Raw genomic sequence first — 10,344 nt, forward strand, 5'->3', positions numbered from 1 at the left:
CGATTTCTTCAACAATGAACATGTGCATATCATTCAAACAAATCTAAAGGTATATTTGCTCAGATCTCTTAGTTTATCATTTTAGCATTTCAATATAACAAATCTATGTGTATACTACCTACATGCACAGATCTATATTTGTGATCTTGGCTTATCACAGTAACAAATCATGCAAGTAAAAAGATTCATCATGCATTCTTAGAACTGATACCATTGTTTATAATTCTAAAGCATGAAAAATATATATAAATACAAAAGCTATAAAACTCACAATAATCTCCCGTAGTAGATTTTGATATTTGCTTTTTGTACAAAATGAAAAACAACTCACCGTGCACTACAAGAAAAACTCTCATAGACATCGGTGGAACAACAACAGTTTTAAGTAAAAATCGATGTCTTTGAGTATTTTACATCGATTTTTTCAAAAACCGGTGTCTATGAGCACAGATTTTCGCTCATAGACATCGGTTTTTTAGCCGATGTCTATGAGCGCCTTTTTTTTTTGTTAATAGACACCAATTTTAACAGCGGTTTTTAAAACCCGGTGTTAATGAACCAAAAATAATAATTTAATTTTTTCCAGCCAAAATTTACAACACTTCGTTCCCTCAAAACCTCAACTAATATCGCGCCGCTTCGGTCAGCCTAAACCTAAACCTCTCGACTATCTCTCTCAACCTCATCTCCCTCTTCCTCTTCCTCTTCCTCCTGGATCTCTTCCCCTTCTTGGATCGATGCCCCCCTCAATCGGATCAAAACCACCTGCTTCTTCTCCACGCTCGCCGGCACGATCTGGCCGGGCTAGTCCGGCGGCTCCGGCCTCACCGGCACCCACGGGGGCTCCGTTGAAGGCTCTTGCTTGCTCAACGACGGCGGCGAGCTCGTGTTGAGGCAAAAGGAAGCAGAGAACAGGGAAGCGTCTCCTCCATTTCCTTGTTGCCGCTGAAGCTCGAGAATCGATTCCTCCAACCTCTGAGCAAACTCCTCCACATTATCCTCCTCCGCCCGACCATCATCGACGCCGCCAAAAGGGAAGCACTCGGTCCTGGCGCCGAAGGCGCGGCGGAGTTGTGTATGTGGGTCCACTGCAACGTGACCAGTCGCCTACCACCTACCGCTCTTCCACCCACCTCTCTCTCTCTCTCCGTCTCTCTATTTATACGCCCCACGCCCCACTCCTCCAAATTGTGGCTTGTGGGTGATCCCGTTGCGGTTTGAGTTCTTCCCTCTCCGTGCCAGGACCGCGATTTCGTTGCTCTTCAGGTAGACTCGCCTCTTCGCTTTCTCTTTTCGTGTAGGTATCAGATTAATCTTCCCCATTCGGATTTTGTCTTGTCAAAATCGTTCCTGCAAGTCGAGATCTGTTGATCTGCGGAGCCAGAGTTGAATCCAGTTGAATCCCGCACTCATTCTAATCGCTCATCTTTCGTGTTGAGGAGTTGTCATTCTAATCGCTCATTTTTGAAGTATTATTTTCTCATTTGGTCGATTCAAGTCAGGGTTGTCAATCCTCAATACCGGGGTTTCTCGCATTTCCTGGATCTCTATGTGTTTCGATATTGGATCTTCATCTGTAATACTCGCATGAGATCTAGGGAGTTTTGCTGCAGAAATATCACCGAGTTGGATTTTGATGTGAAGCCTTTTATGTATTGGCCAATGTTTTCAAAGTGCGTACATTTTTGGAACTCTTGATTCTAGGGCGTGCTTGATTAGAATCTTCGGAATTTGGAGTTTTTGACTAGAGAATGAAATTCTGAACTTGTAACTCAATCCATGTGACTAGTTTAGTATCTTTGAAGATCGAAGTTGATGAATGCAAAAATAATGATAAAAATTTCTATAGAGGATGTTTTTTGAATCATAAATTAAGATACTGTGGAAGCAATAGTTATATTTTTTGTTTGGTTTATTTGTTTTCCAATTTTCATTAGGATTGAATCTATTAAAGTTTTTTTTTTAGCTAGCACCAGGTATCTATTAAAGTTGTTTCCATTATGTGAGGCTTTGTTCTGATTTTGGTATCACATCAATTTGATACCAAAGTTGAATTCTAGTTCAATCTCGATCTCCAATACTAGTCACCCTCCTTGAGTTCCCACTTGGTTCTTGTTCATTAGCATCTCTGCAATCTCCCCAATACCAATTGTAAGAATTAGTTTGTGGTTTTAAGATTTAGAAATTGTCAAAGTCATTATTGTAGACCAGATAAACTTTAACGATGTAAGATTTTTCTTTAGTTTAATAAACATTTCCTCACTTTGTAAGTTCTAATTCTCAGTGATAGTTTTGTTCAATTTTGGTAGATTGAACCTTACATGCCATAGATTAATGATGATCTTGATTAAACTTAGATTATGGGTTAAGACAGGTGCATTAAGTCTTGATTATGCATGATTGTCAAACCTAAGATAAACTATAATCTCAATTTGTCTAATGAATTATCTCTAGTCACTTGTATCATCTTCTACTAGATGACCAATACGTAAGTTGCAGTTGAATCTATTAGGATGAGGTGTGTTGTGGGAGAACCAAAAAATTTATTAGTAAATATAATAAAAATAGTATTAATTAATTTTAATATTATTAATAATATAGACTTAGAGTTGAATGGACAAATAAGAATCATGTAACCATTTGCGGGGCTAACATGCCTTGATGACGACGATGATTAGTTGTACTAGCTTTCAGAAGTACTGAAACTAAACCTATGGTATGAGTTTACAACCCTACCCTTCTCCATTTCTAACTAGGAATCATCTTTTGGGGGGATGGATTTAGGAGTGTATTAGTGTGACTTGGAGTCGGTTATGGTCCAAGCATGTTAGCCTTTTATGTTGGTCAACAAGTTGAATTGTGATGTGTATAACAATGATGTCAAATTAATTTAAAGGGCAACATCAAATGCATATTCCTGTACAAAACAGTGAGGATCTACATTATAGATCACCATTACTGCCTTCTTAAAGGAGGAGGCCTTCTTGTTCTGTTGGTTAGCTCTTGATGGTCGATATATTGAGGAAAGATTACTCTGTGAAGGACCGATGCTTCTTCAGGTAATTAAGCTCCATTCATTGTGACAAGTATCAAAGATATCTTCACTACAAACAACCATTGAAATGGGAACTAATTTTTGATGGCAAGAACCAAGTTATAGAAACTATGCACATATTATAGTTACGATATGAAGTCATTTAAGAATGCATTTATTTTCTTAGCGCAAGTAGGCTAAGTTGTTCTGTTTGAATACAGTATTTCATATGCATCCACATTGTCTAATTGTTTTCTCTTCTTCACAATTTTTTAGATGGATGAAATCAAGAAAACTCAGCAATAGCCTTGAAGGTTTTTTCTTGCGTCTAAGGCTTGGGAAATGGGAGAAAGGACCAGGAGGAACTGGCTACAAGGTGGCTCGCATAATTAGTAAGACTCTTCCTATTCATATCTTCTAGGAAATTTCGATACGATTTAGGCTAATGATAGATGAGAATGATTGAGAATTTTCTATAGAGGATGTTTTTTGAATCATAAATTAAGATACTGTAATCAGTCTTTATGACTTGTTTATGTGGGTTGGTAGAGTAGGAGAGAGTAAAATGGATTCATACCTCAATCTCAGCTTCATGCTGAATCAAAAGGAAAATTGATAAACCGACTGATCAAATGAATTCGGCGTCCTTTTCCCCAATAAAAATACAATACATTTCTATATCAAATACTCACCATAATCATTCGAAGCAATAGTGAGTGAGATCATTTTAGTACTGGCTCTTAGACAATTGTCATGCAAAGTATCATTTGTAGGGAAATAGCATGTAGCTAAAAACTAGCACTTTAATCCAAATATCATCAACAACGTTGCAGTCTTGCAATAGGTTCAACAAACTCTTTTGCAACAGGCAGTTCAGTTGCAGAGTGTTTTCCCTTGCAAAGGAAGGATTTAGTAGGCATCCTATCTTCCTAGGAAGAGCTAAAGTGGGCTGTTTAACTTCAGAGTTATTAGGGAGGATGACTACTCTTCCAAAGATTTCTTCCAATCATAGCTATGAATCCTGCTCACAACTATGTCGTCTTGGATAATTGATGCTTGGTTTGACTATTCTATTCTAACATTATCTAACTGTTTATTTTTCTCTTTTGAATGGTATGATTTTTCTGTGGATCAAATATATTTTTTATAACTAGTTGAAATGCTAGTATTTCTTATTTTTCTTCTGGACATTGTCATTTACGTGAATTTGCAAAATGGAAGGAATCTCTCTAAAAAAAAATATTGGTCAAATGACCAGTGTTGGAACGTAATAACTAATGCACGAAGGTATTTATTCCATACCTTTTGTTTTTAGGTTTCTATTCCTCATATGCTAATCTTCCTAATCATTTGTGTTTTGGTGAACTTCTTGATGCTAATTATGAAGCCATTTCTGTTGGACTAACTACAATTTAACAACTTTCATTAGGCACTTAGTATGTGTATGATATGAGTTACTTATGAAGTATACAATAGTCTTTTATTTTTGTTCTTCTTGAAAAACTTTAAGATACTATAAAGTGCAATTGAATGTCTTTTCTGCATAATGCAGCAAGTTTTCTATAGTAAATCCAACATATATGAAAAGCTGATTAACTTATTTTAACCTTCCCGATCAACTTGTTTCAATTAGACATAATAGGGTTTAGTCTATAATGTTTCTAAACTATTGAAAAGTTATAACTGTTTTCAAAATTTTTATGCCTTGTGACTTTCTAGGATACTCTCTAGCTACCATTCCTTTGATGTTGAATTCTGAATGCTATATTCTCAACACACTTCAGTTTGGCGAAGTTGAATTTGTAGACAAGCCTAGTACCTGGACTGATTTTGTTTCTTCTGCTTAAGACAATGTTAAATCCGATTGGATGATTATCTGCCCCATGAGCTTAAGCTGTCAGTAAATCACTTGATTTATGCTATTTTATGTAATATAATAAGTCATTCCCCCCCCCCCCTAATTTATATCTTTTAACTTGTGTGCTTGCAAACAATTGTGAATTTTCCTCCTTTATAGAGAATTATATATCTGCTTGCAGGAAAAGAACGATGTTAAGCTTGAGAAAGTTCTAAAGGAAGCAGCTATGGAAAACAAAACAGTAATATTAACAACTTTGAATGTTGCCTGGGCTTCTCCTGGTTCTATTATAGATTTGTTTTTTCAAAGTTTTCGGACAGGAGATGAAACACGCAGACTCCTGGACCATTTGGTAATCATTGCCTTGGACAAGAAAGCGTACATAAGGTGCATATCCTTGCATACTCACTGTTTTGCTCTTTATACTGAGGGAATGGATTTCTCAGATGAGAAGATTTACATGACTGCTGGATATTTGTCAATGATGTGGAGAAGGATAGAATTTCTGCGTGTTATTCTCGAAATGGGATACAACTTTATTTTCTCGGTAAAATTCTCCTTCCTATGATTGGCCTTTGTAATATTCTGTTTGTTAAAGTACTGATATATGAAAGTGACCATACCTTCTGGATCTTCTTGTTCTCTAAGTATCTATTTCTATGTAGACTATCTTGTCTTTTTTTGTTCATAGCCAAGTTTGCAGGCAATGCTCTATTGTTAAACTTTGTTCCTTGTTTCTTGTTTGTGCAACATATTTTGTTACCCCTTCTTTCATCTGCTGCAAACGCATATAAGATAGAATCATATATATCTACAAATTTATGCATGGAATGCATGCCTAGGATAATAGTTTGCTCGAGTGTATGAAAGTTTATCCAATGGGATAGGCATTAAGTTGTCCATATAAGCGTCAGTATGTGACAGACTCATTGTTATCCATGCTCTTACTGCCTAATATTCTTTATATAGCTTTGCATATAATTCTGTTAGCAGGAACTGCTAACATCTTGTACTATTGATACTCTGCATGTTGTATCCTTTTTAGTCTTGGTTTACTAATATATTATTTATGTGTTTTTACAGTTTACAAATCTCAAGTACTCCAGAGTTGAAATTGATGAAGTGCAGTTCGAGTGGGCTGAATGCATGCTAGATTACATTTGAAGTGTGGTTCTACCTTGATGTGTTAAAAGAATGTTCTACCTTGATTTTGATATCTATTAGCTAGCTTTTGATGTAAAAAGAATGTTTAGGTATTTTATGGATATTGTTGTAAGAAGATTATTTATATAATTTGTGAATATTTGTGTATTTTATGGATATTATTGAATGAAGAATATTTGTATAATTTGTGAATATTTGTGTATTTTTTTTTATTGTTGGTTTTTCATTGTTTCGGAAATCAAATTTGTGCTGTTAAAAAATATACATATTACATCGGTTTTCCACCGCTGCAAAAGCGGTGTTATTAACTAATATTACATCGGTCATTTACCGCTGTCAAAACTAGTGTTATTAACATACAATATTACATCGGTTTTACACTGTTGATGAAACGGTGTCGTTAAGTGATACTACACCGGTTAATAACCGATTCGAAGACCGGTGTCGTTAAGTGATACTACACCGGTTTTAACCCGATGTCTAAAATGGCAGACTTTTAACATCGGCTTCATAGACATCGGTCGAAAATGAAATAGACACCGGTGGAAAACCGATGTCTATGAAGGTTTTTGTTGTAGTGGTGATGCTTGGAGAAGAAGATATCAAAGAATAACTTGCCGTCTGAAGAACGATCACGAACGAATCGGAAAGTTAGCTCTTCAAGCTTCCACGAGTCAAATCTCTCTCTATCGGATGTTCTCCTTGCTGATTACTTGCTCACTCCCTCTTACAATATTGTACACACTGACGAACCTTGCACAGAAACTTTTCACATATTGGACGAACCTGACTTTACACAAACCTCACACACAACAAGCTCCCGCAAAACTCCCCTTTTCTTCATTGGCTTGGATACATAGATATTAGAGGAAGATGAATCTTACTCTCCCCCTATTAATAGAGGAATTAAATGGGCTAAGAGATAAAGGGGAAGCAGTTCCCTTTCATCTTCTTAACTCCAACAGTCGTATCACAAAATTTATTTATATGATAGATGATAGAGAAGAAAGTTCTAACATTATATATAAATATAATAATTTGTGTAATGATAACTTATTTGTGATGGATGGTGGAAGAGAGTTGCTCTGAGCCAGCAAGGAAAGAGAAACCAAAGAAGAAGGCAAAGAAAAAAGAGCAAAGAACTTATCTCGAAAAACTAAAGTCGTCTGTGACGGAGAGGGATCAGCACTTAGCGGAAGTAGTGGAGAGGGAGAGAATAGTTAGTGGCAAATTAGGAGCAGATCTTGTTGAAGCATAACGTGCGTATGATGGCTTCGTGGCGATGAAGTCAACGAGGGTGGAGGTTCATGGTGGATCTCGGTGGCTTCGTGAACAAGTTGCAGGGAGGATGTCGCCAGTGCTAGAGCGGAAGCTTCTTACATGTAGGCTCTAGGCGGCGGGAGTTGGGCTTGGAGCGCAAACCTTTGATTCAAGATAGAGGCAAGAAGAGATAGTTGTGGCGAAAAAGAATAGCAAAGACTCTGATACCCATGACAAATAGGAAGGGGAGCAGATTTCCTGGTCCGCAAATTACGGACCAGGGGATGGTCTACTACATATGGACCTTTGATTTGAATGAACCCCACTTATTTAAAGATGGGGTCCATTCAAATCAAAGGTCCAGATCAGTGGACCATCCCCTGGTCCGCAATTTGCGGACCAGAAGATCCCTGCTGAATAGGAAGAGGGAACGAAGAATAGGAGAATAAGAGAGTAATAATAAATTTTATTGTTGATATTTATCCTAAGAATAGTTAGAATATATAATATATAAAAAATATTTGATCAATTGACTAATTAATAAATAATAAAATTATTCTAATAATTATAATAGAATTATTCTAATAATTATTAAATTCTAATACTAATATGATTTTGATCCGATGATTTGATCCAATCATCCATATTCAGGACTAGTTGTTTCAAAACCCAAGCACCTGAATTATCAAAAATAAAATAAAATAATAATCTCTAATGAGTCATATCCATATACAATAAGATTGTACTTGTAATTTAGTTAAAAATAATTCAATATTAATGAAAATTATACTATTTTCTCTTTTTTTTAACATATTAATTATTATTGCCATTGTTCATCAATGTTAAAAAGTAAAACTCTTATTAAAAAAATTTGTAATGAAAAATGCTTTTGTATATTGAGATTGCTCACCAGTCACCAACGACATGATCACTTCCTAGGCATGTGTACAAATCCTATATATAATTCTACAATAACAACAAAAATCATTTAAACTATGAATGTAATAATTTCAAAATTAATAAAAGAAAGATTATTCAAAATAAAATAACTTTATAAAAACAGAATAAAGATATTAATTAATCAATTATAAGAAAGTGACAAACGGAAAAATTAAAGAGATTGCACCTAAGATGGTGACAAGGAGTTAAAGCGACAGAGACGGTTGAAGGAATGCAGAAGGCTGCTGAAGAAATATGAAGGTGATGACAAAGTATGGTCAAAGGGGGATTATGTTTCAAGATTAATTGTACGTAGATGATGATGTCTATGACGATCTATTTTCTTACCATCGTAGAAACTCTTCGATCATATTCTAGTGAATCAAATCCATGACAATGGTCAATCTCAACAAAAATTCTCCAAGCGAGTATGAACTGGGCTTTATGTTTGGAACTGGGTCAGTCTTCGGCTCTCCCATTGATCTGGTCCAATTTTAATAGCAGTACCGTCTAAGAAATATTAAAAGGAGAGCATGGGAAAGAGAAAAGGGGTAAGCCAGCTGGCTTATAAAACTTAAGTTAAAAGGAATAACCAAATATTTTATGTATGTGACCTAAGGCCGCTACTTTGCATTTATTCTTGTACATTGAATATTGCACACCTCTTATAAATTAAGGCCCTCATCCGATTATAAATGATGGCGGAATAGGAGCGAAACAAATATTATTTTTTTTTAGTGTACCGTAGTTACGATATATAAAAAATATTAAAATATATTGATATTATTAGTATATTGAAAATTTTAATATCATATTATACTGTACTAAATTAGGATCAATATTGATATATAATTTAGTATTTTGGTACAGTATATACTGGACTGATTCTAAAATTTTATCAGGAAATAATTTATCGACGGAAAATAAACAATGTCGGTATTTTCTGATGAAAAATTAATTTTCGTAACAAATATCACTGGCAAAATAATATATTTCGTTGGTGAATTATAAAAGGACATACCGAAGAAATACAAGATTCTATTGGTCATTACCGATGGAATCTTATATTCCGTCAGTAATCCCTTTATAATTTATCGACGGAATAACCAATTCCGTCGATAAATTGTTTCGATATTTATAGATAGAATCCGTCATAATTTATAAATAAAATAAAATAGCAAACTTGAATTAGGCTTAGCCTTGTTTACAATTTTCATATACAAATAAAATTATCACAAACGATGACATTCACAATCCACACAATTACATTTCACTTTCATCCATACAATTGCATTTCACAATCGACACATATAAATATATTTTCACAATACAAACACATTTCACAATCCATAATAGAAATAATCACAATAATTTAAAACAAACAAAATCTAAACTAATAGAGTATTCATACAAATAAATTAATATAAAAAAACTATACCATCTATAATCCATAATCTAAATAATACATCCATATATAAAATAGTAATAGAAAATCTCTTGCAAAAGTCAAATATGATAGATTTATATCATATTTATGTATAAAAAATATTGCATATATGTATAACCAAATTTAATACTTGAATAACATAAATAAACAAATGATAATCATTAATGTTAATAGGTATTAACTCCTGAAACATATAGTAATATAATGTTTAGAAATTAGCTAATTTTTGTATGATAAATATATTTTGCATGATTTATGTAAGATAAAAAAAATTGTTTTTTAGTTAAACAAATCTTAGAAAAAACTAATCAACAAGATTTGATGGATCTTGAGTTTCTTGTGAATCAAAATCAAACGAATTGGTGGCTGAGAAAAATTAGCTATGAACTGTTGCATATGAGCCATGAGAGCATCATGATCTAGACCTGACCACGGTTCGGAACCGACGGTTCGACGGTTCGGAACCGCCGGTTCGACGGTTCCAAGCAGGTCGACTCTTAACCTTAACCACCCAAGACGGTTACGGTTCACGGTTCAGAACCGCCGGTTCACGGTTCAGAACCGCCGGTTCACGGTTCAGTTCACGGTTCGTCACGGTTCGCCACGGTTCAAGATTAATATGTTAAAAAAAATTAAAAATTA

The 10,344-nt window shown here is 34.8% G+C and overlaps 1 long non-coding RNA gene across 2 annotated transcripts; it reads left to right on the plus strand.

Annotated features, from left to right (window-relative positions):
- Positions 1–647: 647 nt before the first annotated feature.
- LOC121967673 lies at positions 648–6,036 on the plus strand. 2 transcript variants are annotated; one of them, XR_006107825.1, is made up of 5 exons: positions 648–1,266; positions 3,311–3,426; positions 5,074–5,279; positions 5,339–5,439; positions 5,976–6,036. It is a non-coding gene; the product is annotated as an uncharacterized LOC121967673 (long non-coding RNA). The 2 variants fall into 2 exon arrangements; XR_006107824.1 differs by having other exon boundaries at positions 5,074–5,439.
- Positions 6,037–10,344: the final 4,308 nt, after the last annotated feature.

This window comes from Zingiber officinale, chromosome 3B, assembly GCF_018446385.1.
Source record: "Zingiber officinale cultivar Zhangliang chromosome 3B, Zo_v1.1, whole genome shotgun sequence".
Lineage (NCBI taxonomy): Eukaryota > Viridiplantae > Streptophyta > Magnoliopsida > Zingiberales > Zingiberaceae > Zingiber > Zingiber officinale.